The sequence below is a fragment of the Ranitomeya variabilis genome, chromosome 2 (assembly GCF_051348905.1).
Source record: "Ranitomeya variabilis isolate aRanVar5 chromosome 2, aRanVar5.hap1, whole genome shotgun sequence".
NCBI lineage: Eukaryota > Metazoa > Chordata > Amphibia > Anura > Dendrobatidae > Ranitomeya > Ranitomeya variabilis.
Genome location: NC_135233.1, coordinates 311,832,845 through 311,850,742, shown reverse-complemented (window position 1 = coordinate 311,850,742; position 17,898 = coordinate 311,832,845).

Here is a 17,898-nt window from a genome sequence, read left to right as displayed (position 1 = left end):
TTAAATGTGAGGAAATCAATAAGAGGACCTGATAGGACATAAGTCCAAAAATTGGAAAAAGAAAATCAATCTGTGAAAAAAATCTGAACACCTGGAGTACGGGGGTAAAGGAGAATATATAGGAGATCACACTGGTTGTGAAATAATTTCCCTATTCGCGCCATTGCTATTACATGCTTTTTTTGGTACTTTTTCATTTCTTGCATTGAGCAATATATTTGTCACAGTTTGTTATGCACTTTAGATGATATGTAGTTGTTTTTAAAGTAGTAAGAGTAAAAGTTACGTTTTATTGCAATCCAAACCTGCTTATTTCCTAGAGAATTTGGTTTTGGCTGTAAAAGCCTCTGCTAATAAAAGTTATACTCACCTTAAACCCATTCCATTGAAGCACTTGTTCCCTGTAAAAAAAAACAGAAAATAGTAAACAATAATAATACTCACCTAACGCCCATTCCATTGAAGCCCTGGTCTCCTGTAAAAAAATAAAAATAAAAAACAACAATATCCCTCCCCTGTCCACCATGCTGTCCCAAGCCATAATCAATGTCTGCAATAAGTGGTTTTCAACCTGGACGGTGCCAAGATTCGACTGTCCAGGCTGAAATTCACAGAAGAATGAGCTGCTGCAAAGCAGCATCAGTGACTAGAGATGACTTTATCAAGGTCACATCAGGTCACTGAGGCTGCATTCCCAGCTCACTTCACTGTGAGCAAGGCCAATGAACTGCAGTGACCTCAGTGAGATCACCACTAGCACCATGGGAAAATGTCTCACAGTGCAGCGCTGATCTCAGTGAGTTTGCCGCAGTTCACCTTGAGGACCCCTCTATTTTTGATAACTAGCCATGATAAAGCTGACATCTAACATACTGGTTATCAAAAATAGACAGGAATCCATGCCATTTTTTTTGTTTATTTTTAGTGCAAGTTACTTGATCTAAGGGTATGCAGTTGATAAATTGTCTTTTCCGCACTTTAAGAGATGGCATCTAGTTTATTTTCTCACCTGGATTCTATTGATGGCTATCAAAAGAATCACTGTGGGGAATTTCACTTTCTCGCTTCTACTCTCTTCTCTCACCTGATTTGAAAATAATAGGAAATTGATACTAAGGGAATTCCTTAATAATTGTATAGTAAATCAAGTTTATCACCGTATATCCACGATTCTTTCCAGAAACAAATACTGCATTTTGTCTGACTTGTTCCTCCGGCTGCAGCTGCTCTAGGATTGTGCTCATATTTGCATATTAAGTATGTCATGTCTACATAGAGGATACAAAGCTTCCAAACTGTTCTAATTAGCATCCAATAGTTTTCCTACCTCACATTATTTATAGCTGTGGAGACTTCTATGTATCCCATAGACAATATAGCTAAATGGAACGCGTGTTGAAAAGAAAGGTTTCATATTAATGTTTCATGGGCTTTATATGATTAGGAAGAAAAAAACCCAGTGCAAGAGAGTAACCGAGAATCATGTGAGCAAGCAGTGACAATGAGTCCTATTCATGAGTGATTCTGGCACTGAGTACAGCAGAGCTATGTAGATTTATAAATTGACACTACTTCAGCATTCAGGGAGAAATTATACAGCTGACAGATGCCTAAACTACATCTATTTGGCAAAACACATGCTGTACCTTACCATACCATTATTTATCCTGAAACGTACCCAGTGACCAAATTTGCCCAACTACTGAGATTGCCGAAACATTTTGGATAATTCCACTTACTTAAAATGAAAAAAAAAATCTAATTTAAAAATTAGAAGATAAAGAAACTCATTTGTGTAAGAGTGCCAAGAAAACGCCAGCTCTGACTGATCGTGACTGATCGTGCTATGTCTAAGTGAATCTTCATTATTTCTGATAGTCTTTTTGCCAAGCTATGGAGATGTCATATTATTGCTAAATCGTCTTCAGCTGTGTGGCCATGTGCGGGAACATGAATGTGTGTAGCTGTGTAAGGTCAGAGCTTATAAACTGGGACCATACGAAAATATGTCTTTGTGTTTATGTCATTTTTTCAACAACAGAATAATTGTGATATACATAATATAAAGTCATATGAAAGGCTTGTATTTAACTTAAGTTGCATAAATGGGAAAATGTGAAAGTCATAGGTATAGGAATTGATTTTACTAAATGTAATTAACTTTTAATGAACGTTTCATAAATTGTTTGTTTGGTTTATTTTATTTTATAAAGTTTTATGTTTCTAATACTCTCAATGGTAGTAGACAATTATATATGTACTCACTAGTGATGGGTGAGCGTGTTTGTCAGACTCATTACTTGTTACTCGCTCTTGCATCAGTGTGCTCGGGAAGCTCATTACTAGATATGAGCAAATCTTTAAAGGTTCAGTTCAGATTTGCCGAACAGACCACCATTCGATGAACAGTTTGCCAAATGGCTTGACGAATGTATACGAACGCCAAACGCATAGACAGCACCTTAAGGGGTGACAAAAAGCTTCTCAAACAGCTAAAATTATGGGTAGACTGTTATGACCCCAATGGCAGAGGGTCTCAGAAATAGTTACCAAGTCTGCAAACACAAAAACCAGCTCATAGGGCAGTGGTAACTGGGCTGACCATATATCTAATCCTAGCACCACAACTAACAGCAGCCGGGGAACGTGCCTACGTTGATTCTAGACGTCTCGCGCCAGCCGGAGAACTAACTAACCCTAGAAGGGAAAAGAAAGACCTTTCTTGCCTCCAGAGATAAAGACCCCAAAAGTTGGATACAAGCCCCCAACAAATAATAACGGTGAGGTAAGAGGAAAAGACAAACGTAAGAATGAGCTAGGTATTTAGCAAAGAGAGGCCCACTAGCTAATAGCAGAATATAGTAAGATAACTTATATGGTCAGCGAAAACCCTATCAAAAATATCCACGCTGGAAATTCAAGAACCCCCGAACCGTCTAACGGCCCGGGGGGAGAACACCAGCCCCCTAGAGCTTCCAGCAAGGTCAGGAATCACATTTAGTACAAGCTGGACAAAAATGAGAGCAAGCAAATAACTGAAAAAACAAAGAAGCAAGACTTAGCTTAATTTTGCACGAACCAGGACCAGCAGATAGGAGCAAACAAAAAGGATCTGATTACAACGATGCCAGGCACTGGACTAAGGATCCATGAGGTTTATATAGCAACACCCCTGGACTAACGACCCAGGTGAGTGCAAACTGAGGGAAGAAAATCCCAGAGTCATATCACTAGTAACCACCAGAGGGAGCCAAAAAGTCTAATTCACAACAGTACCCCCCCCTTAAGGAGGGGTCACCGAACCCTCACTACGACCACCAGGGCGATCAGGATGAGCAGCGTGAAAGGCACGAACTAAATCGGCTGCATGCACATCAGAGGCAACCACCCAGGAATTATCCTCCTGACCATAGCCCTTCCACTTGACCAGATACTGAAGCCTCCGTCTGGAGAGACGAGAATCCAAGATCTTCTCCACCACGTACTCCAACTTGCCCTCAACCAACACCGGAGCAGGAGGCTCAACAGAAGGAACCACAGGCACAACGTAGCGCCGCAACAAAGACCTATGGAACACGTTGTGAATGGCAAACGACACCGGAAGATCCAAGCGAAAGGAAACTGGATTAAGGATTTCCAATATCTTGTAAGGACCGATGAAGCGAGGCTTAAATTTAGGAGAGGAGACCTTCATAGGAACAAATCGAGAAGACAGCCATACCAAATCCCCAACACGAAGTCGGGGACCCACACCGCGGCGGCGGTTGGCAAAACGCTGAGCCTTCTCCTGTGACAACTTCAAGTTGTCCACCACATGATTCCAGATCTGCTGCAACCTATCCACCACAGAATCCACCCCAGGACAGTCAGAAGGTTCCACATGTCCCGAGGAAAAACGAGGATGGAAACCAGAGTTGCAGAAAAATGGCGAAGCCAAAGTAGCGGAACTAGCCCGATTATTAAGGGCAAACTCAGCCAACGGCAAGAAGGTCACCCAATCATCCTGATCTGCCGAAACAAAACACCTCAAATAAGCCTCCAGATTCTGATTAGTTCGCTCCGTTTGTCCATTAGTCTGAGGATGAAAGGCAGACGAGAACAACAAATCAATGCCCATCCTAGCACAAAAGGATCGCCAGAACCTGGAAACAAACTGGGATCCTCTGTCAGACACAATATTCTCAGGAATGCCGTGTAAACGAACCACATTCTGAAAGAACACAGGAACCAGATCAGAAGAGGAAGGCAGCTTAGGCAAAGCACCAAATGGACCATTTTAGAAAAGCGATCACATACCACCCAGATGACAGACATGCCCTGAGACACCGGGAGATCAGAAATGAAATCCATGGAAATGTGTGTCCAAGGCCTCTTCGGGACAGGCAAGGGCAAGAGCAACCCGCTGGCATAAGAACAGCAAGGCTTAGCTCGAGCACAAGTCCCACATGACTGCACAAATGACCACACATCCCGTGACAAGGAAGGCCACCAAAAGGACCTAGTCACCAGATCTCTGGTGCCAAAAATTCCCGGATGACCTGCCAACACCGAGGAATGAACCTCGGAAATGACTCTGCTGGTCCACTTATCAGGAACAAACAGTCTGTCAGGTGGACAAGAGTCAGGTCTACCAGCCTGAAATCTCTGCAACACGCGTCGCAAATCAGGAGAAATGGCTGACAAGATAACTCCTTCTTTAAGAATACCAACAGGTTCTGCGACTCCAGGAGAGTCAGGCACAAAGCTCCTTGAAAGAGCATCAGCCTTCACATTCTTTGAACCAGGTAAATACGAGACCACAAAGTCAAAACGGGAGAAAAACAATGACCAGCGGGCCTGTCTAGGATTCAGGCGTTTAGCAGACTCGAGATACATCAAATTTTTGTGATCAGTCAAGACCACCACACGATGCTTAGCACCTTCGAGCCAATGACGCCACTCCTCAAATGCCCACTTCATGGCCAGCAACTCCCGATTGCCAACATCATAATTCCGCTCAGCAGGCGAAAACTTCCTAGAGAAGAAAGCACATGGTCTCATTACCGAGCAACCAGGGCCTCTCTGTGACAACACGGCCCCTGCCCCAATCTCCGAAGCATCCACTTCGACCTGAAAGGGAAGTGAGACATCAGGCTGGCACAAAACAGGCGCTGAAGTAAACCGGCGCTTCAACTCTTGGAACGCCTCCACGGCTGCAGGAGCCCAGTTAGCAACATCAGAACCTTTCTTGGTCATATCCGTCAAAGGTTTAACAACGCTAGAAAAATTAGCGATAAAACGACAGTAGAAGTTAGCAAAACCCAAGAACTTCTGAAGACTCTTAACTGACGTGGGTTGAGTCCAATCATGAATAGCTCGGACCTTGACTGGGTCCATCTCCACAGCAGAAGGGGAAAAAATAAACCCCAAAAAGGGAACCTTCTGTACTCCAAAGAGACACTTTGAGCCCTTAACAAACAACGCGTTCTCACGCAAAACCTGAAACACCATCCTGACCTGCTCCACATGTGAGTCCCAATCTTCAGAGAAAACCAGAATATCATCCAGATAAACAATCATAAATTTATCCAGATACTTCCGGAAAATATCATGCATAAAGGACTGAAACACTGAGGGGGCATTAGAGAGCCCAAAAGGCATCACCAAGTACTCAAAATGACCTTCGGGCGTATTAAATGCAGTCTTCCATTCATCTCCTTGCTTAATGCGCACAAGATTGTACCCACCACGTAGATCTATCTTGGTGAACCACTTGGCACCTTTAATCCGGGCAAACAAGTCCGACAACAGAGGCAAAGGATACTGAAATTTAACAGTGATTTTATTCAGAAGACGATAGTCAATACAAGGTCTCAAAGATCCGTCCTTCTTGGCCACAAAAAAGAATCCCGCACCAAGAGGGGAAGAGGATGGACGGATATGCCCCTTCTCCAGAGACTCCTTGATATACGAACGCATTGCGGCATGCTCAGGTACAGACAAATTAAATAATCTACCCTTAGGAAATTTACTACCTGGAATCAAATCTATGGCGCAGTCACAGTCCCTATGAGGAGGCAGAGCACTGGATCTGGACTCGCTGAATACATCCTGATAATCAGACAAATACTCAGGAACTTCCGAAGGAGTAGAGGAAGCAATAGACACTGGCGGGGAATCAGCATGAATTCCCTGACAACCCCAACTTGACACAGACATTGCCTTCCAATCCAAGACTGGATTGTGGGTCTGTAACCATGGCAGACCCAAAACGACCAAATCATGCATTTTATGCAGAACAAGAAAACGAATCACCTCCCGATGTTCAGGAGTCATGCACATGGTTACCTGCGTCCAAAACTGCGGTTTATTTTCCGCCAATGGCGTAGCATCAATACCTCTAAGAGGAATAGGATTTACCAACGGTTCAAGAACAAAACCACAGCGCTTGGCAAATGACAGATCCATAAGACTCAGGGCAGCACCTGAATCCACAAACGCCATAACAGGGTAAGAAGACAATGAGCAAATTAAAGTCACAGACAAAATAAATTTAGGTTGCAAATTACCAATGGCGACAGGACTAACAACCCTTGTTAGGCGTTTAGAGCATGCTGATATAACATGTGTAGAATCACCACAGTAAAAACACAACCCATTCTGACGTCTATGATTTTTCTGCTCATTTCTAGCCTGAATTCTATCACATTGCATTAAATCAGGTGTTTGTTCAGACAACACCACCAGAGGACTAGCGGTTTTGCGCTCCCGCAAACGCCGGTCAATTTGAATAGCCAGCGCCATGGAATCATTCAGACTTGTAGAAATGGGGAAACCCACCATCACATTCTTAATGGCTTCAGAAAGGCCATTTCTGAAATTTGCGGCCAGAGCACACTCATTCCACTGAGTAAGCACGGACCATTTCCGAAATTTTTGGCAATACACTTCAGCTTCATCCTGGTCCTGAGAAATAGCCAGCAAGGCTTTTTCTGCCTGAACTTCAAGATTGGGTTCCTCGTAAAGCAATCCGAGCGCCAGAAAAAACGCATCAATATTTGCCAATGCCGGATCTCCTGGCGCTAGCGAGAAAGCCCAATCCTGAGGGTCGCCCCGTAAAAAAGAGATAACAATTTTAACTTGCTGAGCTGAATCTCCAGACGAACGGGGTCTCAGAGAAAGAAACAATTTACAATTATTCCTGAAATTCCTAAACCTAAATCGGTCTCCAGAAAACAGTTCAGGAATAGGTATTTTAGGTTCAGACATAGGACTACTGGTAACAAAATCTTGTATGCCCTGCACACGAGCAGCAAGCTGGTCTACACTTGTAATCAAGGTCTGGACATTCATGTCTGCAGCAAGCACAAGCCACTCAAAGGTAAAGGGGAGGAAGAGAGGAAAAAAAAAAAAAAAAACTCAGAATTTCCTTTCTTATAATCCCACTTCTGCAATGCATTAAACATTCAATGTTGGCCTGGCATACTGTTATGACCCCAATGGCAGAGGGTCTCAGAAATAGTTACCAAGTCTGCAAACACAAAAACCCAGCTCATAGGGCAGTGGTAACTGGGCTGACCATATATCTAATCCTAGCACCACAACTAACAGCAGCCGGGGAACGTGCCTCACGTTGATTCTAGACGTCTCGCGCCAGCCGGAGAACTAACTAACCCTAGAAGGGAAAAGAAAGACCTTTCTTGCCTCCAGAGATAAAGACCCCAAAAGTTGGATACAAGCCCCCAACAAATAATAACGGTGAGGTAAGAGGAAAAGACAAACGTAAGAATGAGCTAGGTATTTAGCAAAGAGAGGCCCACTAGCTAATAGCAGAATATAGTAAGATAACTTATATGGTCAGCAAAAACCCTATCAAAAATATCCACGCTGGAAATTCAAGAACCCCCGAACCGTCTAACGGCCCGGGGGGAGAACACCAGCCCCCTAGAGCTTCCAGCAAGGTCAGGAATCACATTTAGTACAAGCTGGACAAAAATGAGAGCAAGCAAATAACTGAAAAAACAAAGAAGCAAGACTTAGCTTAATTTTGCACGAACCAGGACCAGCAGATAGGAGCAAACAAAAAGGATCTGATTACAACGATGCCAGGCACTGGACTAAGGATCCATGAGGTTTATATAGCAACACCCCTGGACTAACGACCCAGGTGAGTGCAAACTGAGGGAAGAAAATCCCAGAGTCATATCACTAGTAACCACCAGAGGGAGCCAAAAAGTCTAATTCACAACAGTAGACACTGTGAAAAGTGGTATCAGTTGACCCACAGAAGAAATATGCAAATATGCAAATGGCACAGCAGCCTGGCCCAGCATTTACAGCTTGGAATTGAAGTTTTAATGAGGACTTGGTGGTTAAGGGAGTGGTGTAAGCCTTCTTAGCTGGGAGACCTCACACCTCATGCAACACTTCCAATTTTTTTTTTATTCCAGCCACACTCAGAGGGCACACACATCAGTTTCATAGACTACTATTGATAGAAAGATGTAAGAATAGTAACACAGTTAGTTGACTGAATGTTAAATGCAGGCCTGCCTGTCTGGGAGCCATATGTGCATGGGCAACCCACCAGATGGAGACCCAATTTTGAGTTTCAACATTTCAAAAAATAATTGTCCCACAGCACTAAAGTGGAATCAATTTCCACAGAGTAGAAACAGTATAATAGGCCTCTGACACACCTTCTACGACAAGCAACCCACCAGATGGAGATCCAACTTAGAGTCTCCACATTTCAAAAAATTGTTTGTAACATCAGCAGCAGTAGCAACAGCAGGCACAGAAGACACCACAAATATGGCACAGACTGCAATAATGCGAGATCAATACATGACACAAAAAATAACATCATCACCTACTCTGCCCAATCTGCAAATGAGATGCAAAAGTCATCGGAGATCCATGACTTGTTCATTTTATTGAAAGTTAGGTGGTCTAACTTTGAGTGGACAGCCGGATGTGCTTATCCATCAGGATACCACCAGCAGGACTGAAGACTCATTCTGAGAGAACGCTGGCTGCCGAGCATGACAAAACCTCCAAGTCGTGACAGGCAAGCTCAAGCCACTCTTCCATTTTTGAAGACCAAGATGTAAAAGTGTCCAACCCCTTATGGAATTGTTATTGAGCTTGAGATACTCCTGCAACAAATAGGCTCTCCATGCATGTGTTGTGCCTGTCACACTGCCGCGACACATGCAGCTGCGGCTCTAAACAGCTGATTATCCGGAGCGCTCCAGTTAGCCATGTTCCTGATGCAGCTCTTATGGAAAAGGTTAAAACTTGCAGAATAAGGAGGGAGCCAAAGATATTTGCTCAGCTCTAGTCCTGATCCCACCCGGGAGGGACGGCTCTACTCACTCTCATTGTTCTTTCCGCAATTTCAGGCATGCCTCTCCTGTCACAATATGCTCATGAATTTTCTCGGTTTGACCATTGGTGGAAGTCTCTTAGGCTCGGGGTGGAGAGGACTATGCTTCGGCTCTTGACAGGCGATGACGGCTCTCGGAGGCTTGTCCAGTGCAGGGCGTGGATCCTGGTCCTGGCCAGCGTAGGCGGAAATTGGAGTTCTTCTGAGGGGAATCTGGACCTTGAAAGGTGGTGATCAACACGTAAGTGGTGCAGACTTTCTGCTGAAGCCTGTCACGCTGGTCTCAGTAGTATCTCTGGAGCATGTCTGCTCTGCTCTCTTCCCTGGTCCAATCTGCTTGCAGTTTGGTGAGCAGGGCTTTTATATCAAGGAAGTTCTTTCTGTGGGTCACCTGTTTGGGTCCAGCATGTGAAGTCGCTCCCCCTGCAAATCTTTCAGAACAATTGGTACCACTTGATTTTGCCTGGCCAGCAGATGGTAGTCTCTCCTCTTTAATGGCACATCTTGCAAGGACTCTTCGGGGATATCACTGCTTCCTATTATACACCATCTCTACTTATTGCACTTGAAATTGCATTCATCCCTGCTGGATTCTACTTTGTCTGGCCTACTGCTACTGAGATTGCAGTTTGTCAAAGTTCTCATGGTTCCACTTGTTCTCTACAAAGATGCACAAATGTCTGAGATCCCTGGGCCCAGCCTGACATAAGGCTTAGTGGAAAATCTTTACCTGGTCAGCCTAACACATAATACTGTATTCTAGTGGAACATGACACAAAGCCATACAGATGTGCAATGTATATTATTTCCCAATAGATATTTATAGATTCCATATTATGACATTTGGAGTCTGGACAGAGCTATATTTCGGACATTTGTATGAGCGCTTTGGGATTTTTATGGCCACTTTGTTATCAAAAGGATAATTAAACATTATATTCTAAAATGTATAACTTATTTAATTATTGCAAAAATTAGGGTCAACCTATAGTTAATCCGATAAAATAAAATGGATACACCTAGAGGCCTAGGTAACAAACGTTGTACAAAAATGGTAATTACAACAGAAAATATAGTGGACAGTTTATATCCATTAATATGTAGTAGGTGATTTGTTAATCAACCTTCAGGAAATAGAATTCAGTGACAAGATTGGCTCCATAAGCACTTATAAATGGTTTGCCTCTGTTAAAACTCTTCCATGTGGACAACTTGATTACAGGATGTCTTATTTCTGTTACCTCCAATTTAAGTATAAACTGAAGGCCTCCATGCAACAAGTGTTCAATTTTCCTGCAGCTATCCTACAGGGGAAATAATGCAGTACACAGGTGCCAATAAAATCAGTGGGCCATTTTATGTATGTAATACATGGTCATATTATTGTGAATGGTCTTCTATGGTGCCACACTTCACCCTAATTAAAGTACTTTATGAATACAAGACTTCTTTTTTTTTCAATGTTCTAACAAGATGCTTAGAAATAAGTTTGCTAACTGAGCTGAGCAAATCGATTTGATGCAAATCAAATTTGTGTAGAATTTTCTGAAGGTTTTACCAGTTCGACAAATTTAAGCAAAATGCGATTCAATTTGCGCAAATTAACAAAAAAAAGGCTCACTTTCATTTTACACAAAGCAGAAGATTGCTTCAGCCACAAAACGCTTACTTGACCTTATATGTAACACCGTGGGCTTTCGCATAATTCCTTGCAGCTATCACATCACTTACTATACAGCTCTGGCAAAAATTAAGAGACCACCATATCAAAACCCTGTTATGGGCAGCCCAATCTCCGGACCTGAACCCTATTTAAAACCTCTGGAATGTAATCAAGAGGATGATGGATAGTCACAAGCCATCAAACAAGGAAGAACTGCTTACATTTTTGCGCCAGAAGCAGTGTGAAAGACTGGTGGAAAGCATGCCAAGACGCATGAAAGCTGTGATTAACAATCATGGTTATTCCTCAAAATATTGATTTCTGAACTCTTCCTGAGTTGAAACATTAGTATTGTTTTTTCTAAATGATTATAAACTTGTTTTCTTTGCATTATTTTAGGTCTGAAAGCACTGGGGGGGGGGTTGGCCATTTTTCTTTGTCAGAAAAAAATACAAAATATATTGCTTGGAACTTCGGAGACATGTCAGAAGTTTGTATACTAAAAGAACAATTTACATTTTACTCAAAAATATACCTATAAAGAGAAAAATGAGACAAACTGAACATTTTGCAGTGGTATCTTAATTTTTGCCTGAGCTGTAGTGCAGCCAATTAGGATGGACAATAATTAAGACAGTAGTGTGTTGTACAACTGCAGCACTGAAGAAGATAAGGGCCCCTTCACACTGGTCGATTCTGCTACGATTACGACGCATTTGCGTCATATTCGACATCGCAGTACGAGCTCGTAGCCAGCGGTCACACTCTACGATGTTAACGCTTTTTCTGACGTAGTTGCGATGTGAACGTCACGCGTCGCAATCGTACGCTACCCTTCACACCGCCATAGTCCTACGACTCCGAGCGTGACGTATTACCAGCATGGGCGTGCTAAAACGTCACGCCCAATCAGGAGACAGGTATGCGGAAGCCCAACCCACGTAGTCGCATTACGAGCTCGTATGACCGCCGTCACATACTACGATTTCGACCGCCACAGCGAGACATTTACGACGAAAGAAAGTTCTGCTCTTTCTTTCACATCGTACGATGCTGGGCTGCGTCGCAAATCGTAACGCCATGTCACACTTTGCAACCTCGGAACGAGGACGGATAAACGTCACAAATCGAACGCTCGTTCAGACTTTGATTGCACAGTGTGAAGGGGCCCTTAGAGTAGTAGTCTGCAAACAATACAGAGATTTAATTGATGGAGAGAGAGATAGGAAAGGTGACAGCAGCAGTGACAGACTCAGTGTGATTGATTGATTAGTAATAATAATAATAATAATAATAATAGTAATAATTTTATTTATATAGCACCAACATATTCCACAGCACTTTACATTTAAGCAGTGACATATACAAACAATAAATTCAATACAAGGTAATACAATTTAAGCAGTTACAGGAAGAGTGAGGGCCCTGCTCATAAGCTTACCATCTACAAGGAAATGGGGAACACAAATGGTGAAGTCTTGTTATTTCAGGTCCAGCCATTATAATAAATAGGGGTTTTCATAAAAAGCTGCATGATCCAGTCATCCAGTTAGATTTGTGACATGATGTTGCTGGCATTTGCCCTGCTGTATTTGATTTACAATTATACATTTTTTTCTTACATTTGATGCACTAGGAAACAGCAACAAGGCAGCACAATAGTATTTTTTTTAACCAAAAAACAATATCTGAAATCAATTTCAGTCAGAAATTGTGTGCTTCTCTCACGAGACTATATTGCCTGATATCTTGCATTTCTTGTGTGATCTTTTTTGTGAAGGTGAACAATTGTGTCTACCCCACAAAGTGTTAGTGTAGAAAAACTTTTTTTACTTGCACATCTGTCTTAAGAATGAAATTTTATATTCATTCGTATCTCACCGATAAAGTGCTCTTATGCAGTTACTGGGTTTTGGACATTTACCTAACATTTCTTAGCAGATTATTTTTGGAAAGTTAATTGAATTTTCTTAAATAGAAGAAATGTAGACAGTTAACTGTGCATGTCTGTTTTTGAACACCTATTTTATTCGGCCAATATGAGAACCATATGCACCACACCTATTCTATGACCTATTGCCACATGCTTTAAATATATGTACCTTATCACCTAGCAGTTATTGTTATATTTATTTTGGGCAAATGTTGAATAACTGGGGTTGAAAAGACTGTGAAAAGTTATTAAGCTAAATTAAATTGTTGTATAAAATATATGATATAATAAAAAATTGTGATTGCAAAAAGCATAGTATAAAAGAAAAAATCATACAACAGTTAAGAATCTTGGAGCCACTAGCAGCAGCCAAAACACCACCACCACAACTGGCACTATTCATTCAAACAGGTTACAATTGACCTCTTTTGCCACTAGAAAGTATATTAGTGGGGACAAAGCAAAGAACATTATAGAATATATGACACATCACTTATCTCATTTAAAGCAGTTTAATGTTACCCAGAACGGTCTTTCAAAACACAAATGACTAAAATAGGGTAATTTTTGGACTATTTCTTAATTGTAAAATATATAAAAAGTCTGTCAGCATTTTGTGTCATTAAACTGCTATTGGTTACTACCAGGTTACCATTTTATTTTATGGTGAGGTCACTTTAACTTTACTAAGGCTGTGTCTCAGAAGACCTTAAGACTATTACAAACATCTTTTCAAGTCACTTGTAGGCTTTACAGTATTGTGATTATCAGGGAATCACTTTCCTGCAAATATTTTTTTTAAATGTGGAACCTGTTTAAAGATTTGATAATTTCTAGAGGCCATCCATTTAACATCTGCAGCGTACATTATGTATTTGTAAGTATTGATTAGAACATGCATGAGTGCTGCGAAAAGGAAGTAGCACACAAAGAACCATTAAATAATGTAAAGGCACTACGAGGGAGAAAATGGACATTTGGTTGCAAATCAGTTCTTGTTTAAATACTATTCCTCTCTTAGATTCTTGGTTCCACATGAAGTTTTTTCTGAGGTCACTTTTGTTTGGTCATGGATGCTCCTTGGTGTTGAATTGGCAAATGTGATGTGCCTTAAGTCTTAAAATGTTCAGTATGCTGGGGTTGTTTGCACAAAGAAGCTAAATGTCCACTGCGGTTGTAATTGATGTGTCTGACAGCTTGCTTTACCCCTGAAACCATTGCATATAGGGGCTGATACAGAGGAAAAACACATCTACAGATTGTCGCAAACATAAGGGCTCTTGAACCTCATAAAATGGAAAAAAGATGGATGTGTATTGTCTCAAAGTGATGTCAGGTATAAAGCTGATATATACTACTGTGCTCGCTCTCAGAGCTCAATCACCGAGGTCCATTGCTTCAGGCATATTGAGCAAAAGTGACGATTATATGACCTGACTGTGAGACACAGCACTGTCACTCACCAGGCACGATATGAGACAGGGGGAGAAAAAGGTTGTCATTACAGCTCACCAAGCTGCATAGTTAAGATTATCCGCTAAGGCTTTAGTGCCATGTTTCAAAAGGCGTAGTTGACAGACATTTCCATTGTATGATCTTTGCAAAAGATATTCTACTGTAAGTCCCCATTATTTTATTATATATTTAGGAATAATTACATTCTTCTAATGGTTTACCCATAATATATATATATATATATATATATATATATATATATATATATATATATATATATATATATATATATATATATATATAATGGTTATTAATAATTTCCAGGTACATTGCACAGTCACTCTTTTCAAAATATTAGTAATACTGGAATGCTGAAACATCAGTTTACTATCCTGAACAAATACTTTACCAGCAGGTTTTGCAATAATTCATATAATAAACATATAATTTGGTATATTGCTTCTCCTTGTGGCCAGATTACCCCTTCCTGATGAGGATTTATTTACAATGCTCACGATATGGTAAAACTAACCTAGCAATATGGGTCTCCAGGACAGTATGATTATGCTGATACCAAACATTGATATTTATTATTTAAGTGGTGAATAAAATTCTGAAATTTGTAAAAAAAAAAAAATTACTTTTGCCGCCAGTTTCTGAACCGTTTTCATTTTTTGCTACAATGTTCTGATCACCTCTTAATGCCTTTTATTGCAATGTTGTGGTAGCCAAAAAAAGGTAATTCTGTTGTGTCAATTTTTTTCAATGCTGTTTATTAATCAGATTTTATTTTATATTTTGATAGATTGGGCTTTTACAACAGCATCAAAATGTGAGCTTTGTTAATTGTTTTATTTTATATGAGGCAAAAAAAGGGGTGATTTGAACTTTTATGTTTTGTTAATTTTTTTTGTATTTTTAAAAATTTTTTTTTTCACTTTTTACTGTCCCTCAGGGACTTCAAGCTGCGATAATCTGGTTGCATCAGCACTGCTATTTATAGCTAATATTACACCAGGGTATCGCTCTCTTCACAGGAGAACTGTCATGACAAGCACGGAGGTCTTCAGCAGAGCCTCGGCTTTCATAGCAACCCATCGACGCCCTGTGATCACGTCACAGCCTTGCCGATGGATGCATAGGATGACATGTCCCCCTGCCAACGTATGTTAAATACAGTGCCTTGCGAAAGTATTCGGCCCCCTGGAACTTTAAAATTTTAAAATTTAAAATAAACAATAAATTTCATTCAAATTCACAATTGTGTTCCACTTGTTGATTCTTCACCAAAAATTTACATTTGGTATCTTTATGTTTGAAGCATGATATGTGGGAAAAGGTTGAAAAATTCCAGGGGGCCGAATACTTTCGCAAGGCACTGTACCTCTGTCAGAGATTGATAGTGACATTTAACAGATTAATCACGCCCGCATAAAAGTCAGAGAGCCGGCATGTGACGTACCAGTACATCAGATGTCGGTAAGGTGTTAATAATACAAGATAATAAGTTATGATTACTGATTACTAGTGTTGAGCGATACCGTCCGATACTTGAAAGTATCGGTATCGGATAGTATCGGCCGATACCCGAAAAGTATCGGATATCGCCGATACCGATACCCGATACCAATACAAGTCAATGGGACACCAAGTATCGGAAGGTATCCTGATGGTTCCCAGGGTCTGAAGGAGAGGAAACTATCCTTCAGGCCCTGGGATCCATATTACTATGTAAAATAAAGAATTAAAATAAAAAATATTGATATACTCACCTCTCCGGAGGCCCCTGGACATCACCGCTGGTAACCGGCAGCCGTCTTTGCTTAAAATGAGCGCGTTTAGGGCCTTCCATGACGTCACGGCTTCTGATTGGCCGCGTGCCGCTCATGTGACCGCCACGCGACCAATCACAAGCCGTGACGTCATTCTCAGGTCCTAAATTCTGAATTCTAGGAATTTAGGACCTGAGAATTACGTCACGGCTTGTGATTGGTCGCGTGGCGGTCACATGAGCGGCACGCGACTAATCAGAAGCCGTGACGTCATGGAAGGTGCTGAACGCGCTCATTTTAAGCAAAGCAGGCTGCCGGTTACCAGCGGTGATGTCCAGGGGCCTCCGGAGAGGTGAGTATATCAATATTTTTTATTTTAATTCTTTATTTTTTACATGGTTATGGATCCCAGGGCCTGAAGGAGAGTTTCCTCTCCTTCAGACCCTGGGAACCATACACTGGGAACTTCCGATTCCGATTCCCGATACCACAAAAGTATCGGATCTCGGTATCGGAATTCCGATACCGCAAGTATCGGCCGATACCCGATACTTGCAGTATCGGAATGCTCAACACTACTGATTACTGATTATGGTTACAGCAAAGAAAGATGTACTATGTGGCATGCACGTCTGCAATGGATCCTTATGGTGGATGGATGCCTCAACATTTAGCATGATTGAGCCTACTGTCGGACTCATGCCTCATGAGCATATGCTTCTGACAATGTCCACAAATGTAATGTGGAATTACCCTTAGTTGTACCAAATATGGCCCAAGTAAGACAAGTGATGAACAGGAATAATGGCTCGCCAAGGCAAATTTATGGACACTTTCAAAGTTCATGTCTTGTTGAGTCAGAGCTGTTTCGGCAGCGTAAGGGGGTATATAGGAACTCCTAATGGGAGACAATCAAAAATTGGAAATGGATGTTCTCTAACAATTTTAGCAACAAAAGACTGCAATCTTCTACACTACACCTCTTCACCATTCCGATCATATAAATATATAGTAAAATATTTAATTATCTCCTTTTTTGTTGAACTTGGTTTGCCCTATCGACTCTAATAAAATAACTTATAAAAGCAGCTGGTTACTTGTTTCCAGAGGGAACAGCTTTGAAATATGGGTCATCAGTAGGGACTAAATTCATTAGTATGCTATCAGCTCACACAAATTATTATGCACACTTATTTTCTTCAGACAGGAAGGTTTTGATAAATCTTAAACCCCCCTCTCTCAAGTTTCTAGAATGGACCAGTGAAGTCATAAGCATTGATCATTGATCTTGCAAACTAGAACAAATGAGATATTTCTTCCTACTTGATATATAAGCACACATAATTAAGGAGAGGAGCATTCCTTGCACATTGATTAATTAGATCTAATATGAAAGAGGAACAGGAAAACGAGTTGCAGAGCATGATATGAGACACAGCAGGCTATAACTTAGTGCCTTGGAGCCGTTTCCAGCAAATAATGATTAAAAAGGAAATTAGCATTATTTGCTATTTTATGCATAGGTCATAGATGTTAAAGTCACAGATTTCATTTTTCCTTCATGCTTTAGGTTATGCTTGTGTGTACACATGAGGTAACCACAATATTTGAGAGAACACCATACTGTACTCATTTGTCCGTCACTTAAAATTTAAAAAATGTAATATATCTTTCATTTCAATCTCTATATTGAGGTCTCTAGATTATT